This window comes from Cupressus sempervirens, chromosome 1, assembly GCF_028749045.1.
Source record: "Cupressus sempervirens isolate cs-2001-9-10 chromosome 1, ASM2874904v1, whole genome shotgun sequence".
Classification (NCBI taxonomy): Eukaryota; Viridiplantae; Streptophyta; class Pinopsida; order Cupressales; family Cupressaceae; genus Cupressus; species Cupressus sempervirens.
This window is the reverse complement of record NC_143118.1, coordinates 836,270,962-836,285,759: the sequence shown is the minus strand read 5'-3', so window position 1 is coordinate 836,285,759 and position 14,798 is coordinate 836,270,962. Positions and strand designations below refer to the sequence as shown.

Here is a 14,798-nt window from a genome sequence, read left to right as displayed (position 1 = left end):
AAGGAAACATGAGTGAGCCTATATAATCAACTAATAAATTTTAACTTATGCCTTTGATTCTAGAAGATGCAGCATCAGAAGTAGTTTGAACCAGATTTTCCAACTATAGAAACTAGGAATAATAATTTATTGGGAGTAACTAACACAGTGTCTTCCCTAGTCACACAGGAAGAATTTACTCTAGATGATCAAATATCAACTACATATGACTCAATTATTGTAACTCAAGTTGCTACATGGATTTTAGAGGAAATTTCAAGTGAGAATTCTCAATCATCTATCATCCATGAATTTTCCTTTCCAGAGAAGTCTATGTAAAGTGACACTTCATTAGCATAATTTATCATGAATCACATGATATTCACATGAGAGATTTGTTGCTGCTAAAATTTATGTATCTACTCTCAAGGAGTGTGAAAAGAATGTCCTAATTAAAGAATTGTACAATACAACTATTTTCTTTTAAGAAGGCAAGACTATGCCATAATACATTTAAAAGATGTAATATTTATTTAGGATGTCACTCTATACTGAGAGAAGACATATTTACTTAGTTCCCAATCCCAAATTACCAGTGTCAAAGTTTTAGATCTTACTTCTATGTGCAGAAATTTAGACATTGGGCACTATTTTTATGAATTGGTAGATTGTACTATACCTTTCTAAAGAGTTATGCTAAACTGGCATAATGTCCACTTTTTGGCTTGAAAAAATTATAACTTATGTAAATTGGTATCGTAGTTCTTACATCAACATTATACTATGTAATCAATAAATTTCTTTACTTAACCTTGGAAATCTATTCAACTAACATTCCTTTGTACTTTTTCTACAAATTTAACATTGAGTTGCTTGTACTTTAGTAGTGGTGTTGCCTAGAAAGAGCAGAATCTTGGACGTATGAACATTATTTCTCATTGGCTTTTGAGGCATTGTGACTTTTTTGAAGAGATTTATCATATTTTCCCATTATAATAGAATACAAAAAGGTGAGATTAAGTGCTCCATATATAACTCCTAAGGCCTCTAAGAGGACTAAAAATGGGGATTACAATGGAGAAAGGAGTAAATGTGTAGGTTCGACTAAGATGTAGGTAAGTATAGGTAGTTCTAGCTAAAAATATAGTTTAAAATTACTTAGAAATTATTTTTAAAAACTTTTTGAGTAGTTGACATGTGTTGTTGTCAACATTTTATAGGTGTTTCAATGAGGATGATTTAAAAACTAATGTCCCTAGTTCATAAACTGTAATGAGAAAAGGTGAGAAGTCTTCGTCTATCAAAGTATAACTAGCAAGAATAGTGATCAAACATTCAGTTTTGACAATGCTATTACTATTACTAATCTAAACATTTCAATTTTTTATTCAAATTTAAGAAAATGAGTTTGGAGAAAAATTTAATGTGTTAAATTATATTTACTTAAACTATTATAAATCATGCCTTCCCTTTTGTGATTTCCATTATCTCCTTGCATCCACATAAAAGGTGTATTCATGCTACCGTCATTTTCCCTAATACTTGCACTTCTTAGAAACCTCCTTTATCAAAGCATGACCAATAATGCAAAACTTTTGTTGTATTTATTACTCTTAAATACCAAAAAGAGTATAGAAAAGGAAACATAAAAAATCACATACAATAACTTTTTAAAAAGTTACTTGTTTAAATAAGAAGAATGAAATGATTCCATCTTCATCTTGGAAACATATAGTGCCTATCATATTTTATAGCAGTTCATAGTTCACATTCTCCACTAAGTGGGAATATCCATTATACCATTATAATAGTTGCAACAGAGGCAAAATACAGATTCAATTAGGGTTCAAATACATTTTTCTATTTTAGTGTTAGTTGTCACTCTAAGAATGATGCCATTAGTACTTCTTGATATTGTAGACAATGTCTTGAATCCCAAATGCATTCCAATTCTTCAAACTTTTTCTTGTAGTACACCTAGAAATACCTCTTTCTCTTAATCAAATTAGATGATGGAAATTGATAATTGAGAGTTGACAGATGAAAATTGATCAAATTTCAAAATTCATTAACTATTATTCTTAACTGATTGAGAATGATGAAAAGCACAACTCAATTAACCAATTGCATCTCGATTTAGCATTAATAAGTGTCAAGACAACATACTCCCAAGGGTCATCTCCAAGGAGAAGTACATCATTCTCCTTATTGAGAAACACAAGCTACCAGCCTAATCTTAAAAGGTCCTCAAGCTAGCCTTCTAGGGAAAATATGCGAGCAAGTTAACTTTGTAGTTCTAGATAACTATTGAAACATATGACATTCAAAGATCTCCCAATTGACCCTTTTTTTTATACCTATCAAAGCACCAATAACTTTTATTTTCTATATCTTGTATTTTTAAATGGTTTGAAAATTTTGTGAAGAAGATAGTTTGGAAATAGTTTTGTTTGTCACAAGCACCAAAAATGGCTACTGATCTTACTAGGGTTGGTCACATTACCATAGATGGAAATTGGAATGCTCTTGAGAAGCCCATATCTTATTGTGTTGGATTCCACCAATAATGGGTTTCTGTCTAGAGCCATACTAGGTCACTTTGTAGTTAGGATAAGGTTTTCACAGACTATTGGCAAGAGTTTTCTTGTTCCACAATGCAGATCCAATACATTATAAGTGATCGATCCATGTGAGCATCTGAGCAAGAAGAGTATGGCGATGTGGGCTTATTTTGAGGTATATTTAAAGCATTTTCAAAATCTAAATCAAGGAGGATGCTCATTGAGAGACAAGCACAAGTACATCCAAAAGATACTTGTGGTTATTGTAGGAAAAAGGTATGGAGCTTGCACCATGAAAAAGATCATTCCTAAAAGTTCATTTAGGATGTTTGATTCCTATAGAGATCAAAGTGTTTTATAGGCCTCAAAGGGCACTTAATTGGAATCTGCACTTTTCTTCCCCTTTCAGATTTTGACAATGTGTCAGAAGGGGAAGAATAAAGGGTAACCTAGCATGGGAAAATGTCTATAATATTAATAATTCTTCCCTTAGCTCTATTCTACATTTCCTTGTATACTCAAATCATTATGATAATTGAGATATGTGATTGATGTTTTTCTTCTATTTTTTGTTCTTTCTATTGGGCATATTATATGTTCTCATTTGGAGAATTTCATGTCTTAAGTATTGAGCTTTAAATTTATAACCTTAATAATATTATTTTGGTAGTTAATAGCAAATAATTAAATATTTTTTATGTGCCTTTTTTAATTTTAGGAAGAGCTTCCACAATTCATAGGCAGTTAATGTTGGGGGCTACCTCAACATAATCCTGGAGAAAGCAATACTTTTGTTAAAGAAAAGCTCTAATGTTCCTTTATGTTATGTTTCTTGTCAATTAAGTATTTTTTTAAAAAATTATTTCTATTTGTTATATAAATATTATGTTGTAATTGGATGATCGATTTTGCATTTTTTTCTACCTACAAAGGCTTTAGTATCCAGCCTTCACTATCTTTGGAATTGTGAAATCCTATTTTTTTGTCATCTTTAGTTACTTCGTTGCTACACAAATATATGGTCTAAATGCTTGCATAATTTTATAGTTTTATATAAAACTTAAGACTTCACATTTTTAAGGATTGAAGAGATATTTTAGTTTGATTACTTAAAATTATGAATTGTGGGAATTCTAGAGGTGAAGTCTTTTATCTTCAAACCCTTGTGTATAAAAAAAAATTAATCATAAATCATCAAAAGAATTTGGAGTCTTCTACAATTTTGTAAAGTTGGATAGGGTTTTGATAATAAAAAAATTGATCATTTATACTTGAAAGAAAAGGATCTTATACTGTTTATACCCTCTAATTTGGGATTTGTCATTCAAATTATCATTATGAGAGTCACAGATACAGTTAGTACTTTCTTTCATTGAAAATTAACTTCTGATAGTCCCTTAAATATATTAAGATCATTCATGAAATGTGGAATGGACTTGGATATGTAGGTCATTGACCCTTGAATCTATTTAATAGACACTATTTAGATAGTCTAAATCATGTTTCTAATACAAATAAAACATTGCCATTAATATTAATGACCATAACAATATGCACATAGTCAGTAATCATAGTATACTACCCTTCATTTTTTAGATTTCATCAATCTCTTCCCTTGGTCTCAAGAAAATAATGGTCAAACTTGATTCTCTTAACATAATCAACAGTCATTGCAAAATATTTTGTCCTAATTTGAAGCTTTGGCATTGTTAGCAGAATGAAAAAATTCATTGATCTTCCTTTGATGTAGTTTTCTTGCATTACTTTCAGGAGGTGATTTTGGCAATGGCATTTTAGGCAATATAGATGTGGAAAGATCCTCTCCTTTTATTATAGAAAATGCATCTTGAATCTTGGTTGAGACTTAGGAAATAGTTGGATTTTATGCCCCATTAGTCCCCTTTTCTTGCTACTTGTACCACATGGTAGCATCTTAAGCAGTGATTAAGATCCTTATATTGATATATTCTCAAGGAAATTTGTAGGTGTCTAGTACTTTCACCATGCTAGTTTTTGTTTATGAGACACTAGTGAAAGCCAAACCATGGGAGGAGGTCAATGGTATACCATTTCCCATAGTTGATGTACCTTGTAAGGGTAATAGGGTTGGATTTTATTCAATTGGTAAAGAAGATGTGGTAGTATACGGAGTGATTGGATGGGGTGGTCCTTTTGGTTTACAATTGGCTAATGGGGCCTTATCAGTGATTTTTGTTTGGTTAATGGTTATTTCTAGAAGTTAGTTTCCTTTTCTTATGTTTTATTCTTTGAATGGTTGTTCTATCATTTTCCAAGCTACAAGTTGGAACTCCCATTATGTTTATATTTTGTTTTGGGTGAGTGCCCTAATAGATATCACTATGAAATTAGAAAAAAAAAGGAACTTTTTATTTTTCAAATAATATTTATAGAACCATTAAAGAGGCACAAAAAATGTATTTGCATTAACAACCATTTTTCATCGAGGAATGGTATATTATTCTCCATTTGAGTGTTAGAATATTCATAAGCACATAGATTATCCATATAATATTAGAAATATGAATGACGGAAACATTGCAATACAAACTTTATAAAATAATTAAATTTAAACCATGTGCAAAGAATTTTCTGAAATGTCCTTTGCTAGATTTGATAAGAAATATTGAACTTGAACTAATAGGAATTTTGTCAAATAGATGTCAAGGAAGGCTCTTAAGAAAATTACAATAGTATTACCACCCTATTGTTTATCAACACACATGTTGTGAACTAACTATATTAATCAGTGAAACCTTGACTCCAAGCAAGTACAATAACATTTAAAATCATGACAATGGACCCAGATTGTATACACTATGCTAAAAATAAGGTTCTCACTACATGTAACCATGAATCAGCATACAGTAATTGAAATTACAGATTGGAAAAATTTGGTACAAACCCAATAACAATGATGAGATGCCCTTGTGGGAGCCTGACTATGCTTTTTTTTTTGTTCCAGTGTCTACTCTCAAAACACCTTCTATAAATTCAATTTGAGTTACTAGGTTTCCATCTAGTCTCATTGTTCTTCTGTAAGGGGTCTCATCCTTAGGAGAAATCTAGTCACATTTAAGCAACCGATTAGGATTTGAATAATAACATATAATCATGGTACCAATCCCAAAGAAAATCCTTTCTCTTACAACCTCGAACTATAGAGAGCTACAAACATCTTAGCAATGTGGGATAAAAGACTATTTTGTATTTTAGTCACTTAAGTCATTTTTTCATAAAGTGTCTTTAAACAATAAAGTACTTTATATTTCAACACAATAAAATAAAGTGACTTTAACCTTAGAATTTCCCTTTTAAAATCTCCTCGACTGAAAAAAAAATCTTGTGACTGGCTGGAATCCTAAATCACATGATGTTAGCCTATCCAGATGGAAAGATAGACCAACTAGGCACCATTATATCTAGCGTAGAGAAGGGGACATTATAGTCCTCCCTTCCTGGGATTGCTTGCCCTTAAGCAATCTCAATTTTGGATGCTATAGGATTGACTCACTTTCCCAAGTGGCATCCTCATAAGGTAAATCCTTCCAACAAATTAGATATTCCTTGATGGACCTGTTACACAGTTTCCTCTCTCTGACCTCTATCACCTCTGTTGGAACTAATACAAGCTTCCCTTACTCATCGAGCAAAGGCAACTCTATGGAGGCTAATGTATGCTAGCCAATCGCTTTCTTGAGACATGAAATGTGGAACACATTTATGAATTCTTATATCATTAGGTAAATCTGGCTCATAGGTGACCTCACCAACCTTCCTAGTAATGTGATATGGACCAAAAAATCTGGGATGAATTTTTTGATAGCCACTCTTCTTTAAGGAACTCTTCCTATATGGTTGGAGATAGGATTAAAACTTGTCACCCAACTCAAAAATCTACTCAGTCCACCGACGATCAATGTACATCTTCAATTGATTCTAGGCCTATAAAAAGTTCTCCTAAAGAGATCTGAGGATATCCCACTGATCATGTAGCCAATCCCTAGCTAGTGGTGTCCTATTGTCCTACAAATCTAGGTCTACAAATGACAAGGGCTCACTATCATAGAGAGCTTGAAATGTAGACATTTGAATGGACATGTGGTAGGATGAATTGTAACAATACTCCCCTAGATACAACCACTTAATCTATGCTCTCTACTACCTTGCTACATAGCTCTGGAGATAACCCTCCACCCATTTGTTAACTATCTTAGTCTGTCCATCCATTTGGGGGTGATAACTCGTGTTGGGTGTCAACTCCATACTGGTCAATCTGAACATGTAAATGAAAAACCTCCCAAAAGTAAAACTCAGCTACTTAAGAGGCTAACCAATTTGCTACTATGGCAAAGTGAGAAAATTTTGTTAACTATTCACACCACCAAAATAGAATCCCTACCCTACACCATAGGCAAACCTATAATAAAATCCATGAAAATACTCTTAGATGAGGAGAGGTTGTAATAACTTGGATGGAAACTCATGCTCTAACTTGTTCAGCTAACAAGTTTGACACTCCCTAATATGTTGGAGGACATCATGCTTGAGGCCCTTCCATGAAAATCTTTCCCTAACTTGTCTATAGGTTTTGAAGAATCTTAGGTGTCCTACTGATTGTGCATCATGTAGAGTTTCCATAATCTTACCTTTGAGTTTAGATCCTTCTATGAGGTAAATATGATCCTTATAGAAAATCACATCATCTATTACCTTGTACCTTTTTTCCTAAAGCTATCCATCCATAATTTGACATGCTTGAGTATTCTTAGAATAGTCAACTAGCAACTAAGACTTCCAATCTACTAAAATCTCAAAAATAGCACAACATTCCACTACTAAGGATCTCATGAAAAGTGCATTAGAAACTACATTATTCTTATCTTTGATATACTCAATATCAAAATCATAGGCCCTAATCTTGTTGACCCACTTTTGTTATCTTTCATTAAGATCCTTCTCTTCTAAGAAGTAGCACAAACTATTGTGATCTATCCTAACAATGAATTTGCCCCCCACTAAGTATTGTTTAGACTTGGTTAAAGCATGCATAATAGCCAAAATTTTCTTATCATAAGTAGAGTATAGTCTCTTGAAATCCTTGAGCATCCTACTCTCATAAGCAATCGAATGCCTATCTTGCATGAGAATCGTGCCAATACAACTCCCTGAAACATCACACTCAAGAACAAACAGTCGAGAGAAATTGGGCAATGCCAAGACTGGGCATATGCTCATCACTTGTTTGAGCCTATCAAAGGTATCCTCTACCTCAGCTATCCATCTGAATGCCCCTTTCTATGTGAGGTTGATGAGGGGAGCCACTATCTAAAAGAAACCTCTAGCGAACCTCCTATAGTAAGAGCAAAGACCCATGAATCCCCTCAAGTCTAATACATTCCTCAGTAGTGGCCAATCTAGGATTGCCTAAATCTTTTCTTGATGTACCTTCACTCCATTTGTTCCAATCACATGGCCAAGGTAAAGAATCTCAATCAATTTGAACTCACACTTGTACTTCCTTGCAAGTAACAAGTGCTCCTCCATGATACTAAGTACCTCATCTAGATGTTGTAAGTGCTCCTCCCAAGTTCTATTGAAAATTAATATGTCATCAAAAAATACTAATATGCTCTTCCATGGCTTCTTTCTAAAGATGTGTTTCATACATGATTGAAATGTAGTTGGCACATTAGTGAGTCCAAATGGCATAACCAAGAACTCATAGTGACTATAGTGACATTAGAAGGTTGTCTTATGCACATCCTCCTCGAGAACCTATATCTGATGGTACCCTGATCTAAGATCTATCTTTGAGAAGTAAACTACCCCATGTAACTCATCTATTAGCTCATCAATGCAAGGGATTGGGTACCTTTTCTTGATGGTCTTCTTATTGAGAGCATGGTAATCGATACACATGCATAGAGTGCCATCCTTTTTCTTCACCAATATAACTAAAGAAGAAAAGGGACTAGAGCTAAGTATGATGTGTACCATGTCTAGAAGTTCCTTAATCATCTTTTCAATCCCTTCTTTATAGTGCCTGAGGTGACGATAAGGTGTTGTGATAACGGGTTTTGCACCCTCCTCCAACTTGATGATATGCTTAACCCTCTATCTAGGGGAATCCCTAGAGGTATGACCTCAAAAACCCTCTTGTGCTTATCAAACATCAACTGAATGTCAAAATTAATCTATCTTTAGGAGTCTAAGATAGCCTTAGAATAAATCAAACAATGGGCTTCCCACTCCATGTCATCATGCCTCGTGATTGCCTCCATCCTGTGGGCTGAAATCAACTTGGGTTCTCCCTCTGGCATAGCCTTGAGGATCACCTATCTACCATCGTGTAAGAATTCTAATTGCATCTTATCATGATCAATTGTGTACCTGCCAATAGTCTACAACTACTATCTACCCAACATGACATCTAACCCATCCAAATCAACCACATAAAAATCTACCTCAAGAAGGAAATCATCAAAATGAATTAGAAATCTTGACACCTTCCCTACACATCTCAATCTCTTACCTCCTACCACTCTAACCTCAAACTCAGGTATGTCATCAATTTGTAACTTCCTCTTGGTAACCCATCATGAGCTTATAAAGTTATGTGAGGTACCTATATCCAAGAGACATATAATACATTTTCCTCTAAAAATTCCCTTCAAACAAAAGGGGTGTCCTATGGGATCTCTGGAAAGTGATACTATGATAGTAGGTTGTCCTTGGATGTCTTCCTTCTTCCTCTCTCTAGTTGGTCAATCCTCGGCACTACCATTAGTATTGTTACCCTCTTGTTGCTCATCCTCCTCCTTTGAAAGTACCTCTACATAATGTATCTTTCCTTTGCCAAGGCATCTATGATCCAGTGTCCATGGCTTTCTACAAGTGAAGCATAGCTTCTTCCTCCTAAGTTCATTCTGTGTCTCAAAGTCCATCCTAGGAGGTGTAGTCTTATGTTGGTTTTTGTTCTTTTGGAATGAAGTGGACCCCTTATACATTTTCTTAGGAGGTTATAATATTGAAGAGGGTGACTCTAGATCGTGTGTGATCTTAATAGCATCATCTACAGTGTTTGGTTTAAGTATCTAAACCAAACCTCTATATATATCCTATAAACCCTCGATGAATAGTATTACCATATGTTGTTTTGACATATCTAGAACAATCATCGAGATCCATTGAAACTCATCAATGAAATCATCCAGAGATCCACCCTATTGTAACTATGCCAAATCCCTATAATAGACCTCTATATCCTTCTTGTCAAAATGAGTAATCAACTTAGAGCTGAAAGAATCATATGACATAATGAGACCATGATCCTGGGTAACCAACTTATGATTCCACCAATCATATATCACCCCCTCTAAATGCATTGTAGAAAATTTGATGGCTTTTGTCTCTAACATAGGTTTAAGTGTTAGGTAAGTGTATAGCTTGTGAATCCAAGCTCTCGTAGATGTCTTACTATTGCCATCAAAAGTAGGGAGAGACAGTTTGTTGATAGTATGCTTCAAGTCCATGTTTGGTGCTCTAGGTCTCCTATCCTATTATTGTCATTATGTCTCTCATTTCTGATTTAACTACTGAATAAAGGACATATTTTGTTTAACTAGGTTAGGAAAAAAATTCCATTCATCATACATCACCATAATATTTTTTGGTAGTAAGTTTGGTGTATTAAAAATAGGCATTAAAGGCATGTTTGTGTTTTGTGTAGGGGCCCTAATAGCTCAGGGTGATCCTACCACACTACCACCTCCACTATGATTACTCAGGGCTACCCTATGAGGTAGAGCTAATTGTTGTATAGCACTAGCAAGCTGCTAAAGCATATTAGCAATGTTGTTTTGTCCATCTCGAATGGCCCACAATGTTTCTCTCACTACTCAATTCAGTTCAGTTTCATTATGAGCCATTTGAATGTCGTTTTCCTGTTCAAATTGATCAACCTATTTATTTTTCTCATCCTATTCACTTGTTCCAAAAATTTACTCCTTGTCAACTGAATAACTATCCTCAATGTCAATCTGCTCTGAAGGCTATGCTTGTTCCAGTTGGAGGTGACTAAATTTATATGGTTTCTTCCTCATACCTTGTTGTCATTTTTCCTATTTTTTCTAGCTTATTATGTAGTAAATTTTCCCACAATATGGCATGACCTATGGCTCTGATATCACTAAAATGTCCTTTATTGGATTTGATAAGAAATATTGAACTTGAACTAATAGGAAATTTGTCAAATAGTTGTCAAGTAAGAAAGGCTCTTAGCAAATTACCATAGTATTACCACTCTATTGTTTATCTACACACATGTTGTGAACTAATTATATTAATTAGTTAAACCTTGACTCCAAGCAAGTACAATAACATTTAAAATCATGACAGTGGACCCAGATTATATACATTATGTTGAAAATAAGGTTCTCACTACATGTAACAATGAATCAACATATAGTAATTGAAATTACAGACTAGGAAAATTTGGTATAGACACAATAACAATAATGAGATGCCCTTGTGGGAGCCTAACTATGATGTGTTTGTCATTCCAATGTCTAATCTAAAAACACCTTATGCAGTGAGTTTGATGTCATCAGTCATGATGGTCTATTGAACTGGATTGTTACTAAATCCTCCACAATTTCCCAGGACTTTTATTACACATATATGTATACTAGTTGAATGGTTTACAAATATGAGGGTTTCTCCTTCACTGTCATGTTGCATATACCCTAGCTCCTATCATAACATTTATATCCCTACAAAGCTCCAAACTTTTTGTGCTAGTTTTGATGTTTCTCTCACCTGTAAATACTATAGTGGACTCGTTCATACATGGCTTCCTCTATGAGAAATGACTAAACTGTCATCCTGTACTATCATTATCCTATACTCAGCTATTGTGGTATGATACTATGAAAAATATTGGCAATGTATAACTAAAAAATAAAGGACTATTACTTACACTTGGTAATCCACTTATGCATTAGTATGAATGGCCTCCATGCATGTCATCCAAGCCCAGGTCAAACTATTGGTGTCCTATGCATTCTAGCACTCTACCCTTCTATCTAACTCAAGCTTCCCATTAATCTTCCAAGTCTCAAAAATTGAACTTAGTTCTACAAATTCAATTTGAGTTACTAGGTTTGTGTCTCTTCTCACTATTCTTTCGTAAGGGATTTTGTCCTTAGGAGAAACTTAGTCACAATAAAGAAACTAATTATGATTTGAATAATAACATATATTTGTGGTGCCAATCCCAAGAAAATACTTTCTCTTATAACCTAAAAGTGTAGAGAGCTAAAAAAATCTTAGCAATGTGGGATAAAAGACTATGTCATCTTTTAGTCACTTAAGTCATTTTGTCATAAAAAGACTTTAAACAATAAAGTACTTTATATTTCAACTCAATAAAATAAAGTGACTTTAACCTTAGAATTTCCCATTTAAAATCTCCTCAACTAAAACCAAAACTCTTGTGACTTGTTGGCATCCTAAATCACATGTTTTTATCCTATTCGGATGGAAAGATAGACCAACTAGGTGCCATTATAGCTAACGTGGAGAAGCGGACATTAGATTATCATTATAAGATGTACATAAAAACATGATAGACTATATGCATCATTTCATTATTTTTTCTAGTTAGAATTATCAAAGCACACTTGCTATCAAAATGAATCACCACAAAATGACATGGTAGACAACTTGAAAGAAATGTACACAATATTGAACTGCAAAATTTAAAAAGAACCACTAAATATTTAAGTGGTTGTTTCAAAGAATTTATTTAGGAGTTATAAATAAATGAGAGATCAAAATATTATTTAAAAAAATTACCTCCCAGATGCTATGCTAAAAGAGCTAACTTTCTCAGGTGTTGCAACAACGAAAGGAGCCTCAAGATTATATATAATGATATCTTTATAATGCATGAATCTGCTATCAACATCCAATTCATCTTTTGGAATAATGTTGTAACACTAACAACTTTTCAACCCCTCTTGGCTCTTACCAAAATCATGATTTTTGTTTTTGACTTGTTTGAAATTCCAAATGATAGTAAAATTACTAGCACTAGCAACAAAATGCCCCTCCTTCTTGCAACTATCGGTAAGCAAAGAGAATTGTGCACTATGAAACTTGTTACTTCTTGCATTATGTGAATCCATATGGCTTAGTTTAAGACTCATTGGAGCTACAATCTTGTTCCCCATTCTACTAGTAAATCCAATCTTGGTCTTCCTATCTTTATTGATGAAAATAGTATTGACAAGAATTGGGTAAGTATCAATGGTCCCCAAAACCCATTTTTCTATCATACATAACATCAACATGGGTCACTGGTAAACTAATGTTAGGAAAAAAATTTGTAATCATCTTTATTTACCTTGTCACATAAAACTTAATCATCACATTAGTAGAACCAACCACAACACACCCATCACCTGTAGTATCAAAGCACTAGAATTTGGTGCCTCTTGAAAATCTATGGCCCTCTATCCAATTCAACACATGGCTATCAATATATTGCAAGTTACCATACTTTTCCTTTATGTCCTACCTACACAACCCATTTTCATCCAACTCTAAGAAGATCAATTCTAAAGCATCCAATTGTGTACCCTTGTTACTATTGGGCATATCTCTCATTGTAATGGGAGTTCCATTCCTCTCAAATTTGCACTCCAATATGACAATATTTCCACTCTCAATGTCTAATTGATGAACCCTAGTAGAATGAGCCTTTTCTATAAGAATAATTAGAAATATATTGGTCCTGACCCTCATGAGAAATTCCTTTTGAGTATCGATAAAGATGCACTTCCATAGCCTCCAAACCTCAACTCTCCCAATTGAAACTTAACCATCAAGCTCTTTCCCTAGATACCATTATATAGATTCTTCACTTCCTCAACTCCTAATTCCCCAACCAAAAAGCTATGACTCCCAATGCCCATGGAAAAACTTTGAATGCCCCCAATACCTCATCCTCTATGGTGCCCATAACATACCTATTCTAAACAATGCAATTCTATAAATCCATGACAAAGTTCCTATTATATTGTTTATTCAAAAATTTGACTAATTCCCAAAACCCTTTGAGACAATCCATTCCTAATTGATCATCAAATATTTTGATCAATAGGTGATCATCCACCTAATGTTTAGAGCCCTTCTTATTTTCCTTGCCATCCTCCTCCTCCACATTCTCATTGTCATTATTTTCATGCTTATCCTCCTCTTGATCTCCCTCACAAACAAACACAATGGCAATATTGTTATCAAAGGCTACCCATTGGGATTTAGGGGTACCAATTTAGATCTATGCCATTATTAAAATATTTAAAAGAGATAAATTAATTTTAGTATTTAAAAAGAAATATTGGATATAACTTATTAAGATGTATAGTTATACAAAACTATAATGGATTCATATCAAATTTGTCTTTCCTTTAAAATTTTGGAAAGTATCTCTAATCTTGCTTTTAAAAAAATAAAAAATTCAAATTTCAAGTCTTAACATCTTTAATTTTCACCTTCCACATAAATTTATTGGAATCTTCAATATATGAAAATTTTAGGTGAGAATGAAAAAGTGCCCATTTTGAGGCCTTTGCAATATGAAAACATCCAAAATAGTCCAATCATCCAATATTAGAAAGAAACATCAAATTCCATCTTTTACTTTAATTTTGTACACATTTCCTTTCCCTTATTTTCAACTCCAATCAATTCCCTTATGTTAAAACACTCAAAAGTTTCCCTCAAAAAAAACCATATGACTATACTTTTCTAAATATATTTTTCACAAAGTATAAAAATGACCAATTGTTTAGTCATTTATTTGATCAATTACTTAGTCACTTATCTATGTCTAACTTTGTGATTGTATCTAATGATCAACTTAGTCATTTATTTAGTCACTTATAAATTACAAAACATTACTAGAATTTGATCACTTTTAGTCACATGACTAAAAATTTTAGTCTTGTGACTAAAATTTCTAGTCACATATTCATTTATTTATCAAAATTTTACTAGTGATGTAAACATCCAGCTCTGGAACTAAACTAGAGGAACTCTATATGTCAGTCCCTAGTAGTAATATAGGTAGCTACACCTCCCAACCATGTGGAACTCATAGGCCTACTCCCACCATGCTGATGGAAATAGTGATCTAACCACAATCACAAAATACAATCATCCATGACTAACACT

The 14,798-nt window shown here is 33.5% G+C and overlaps 2 pseudogenes; one reads left to right on the top strand and one right to left on the bottom strand.

Annotated features, from left to right (window-relative positions):
- Positions 1–2,360: 2,360 nt before the first annotated feature.
- Positions 2,361–2,981, top strand: LOC149580453 (EID1-like F-box protein 1 pseudogene; annotated as a pseudogene).
- Positions 2,982–12,412: 9,431 nt separating this feature from the next.
- On the bottom strand, positions 12,413–13,884 carry LOC149580452 (protein CYPRO4 pseudogene; annotated as a pseudogene).
- Between the last annotated feature and the right edge of the window lie 914 nt (positions 13,885–14,798).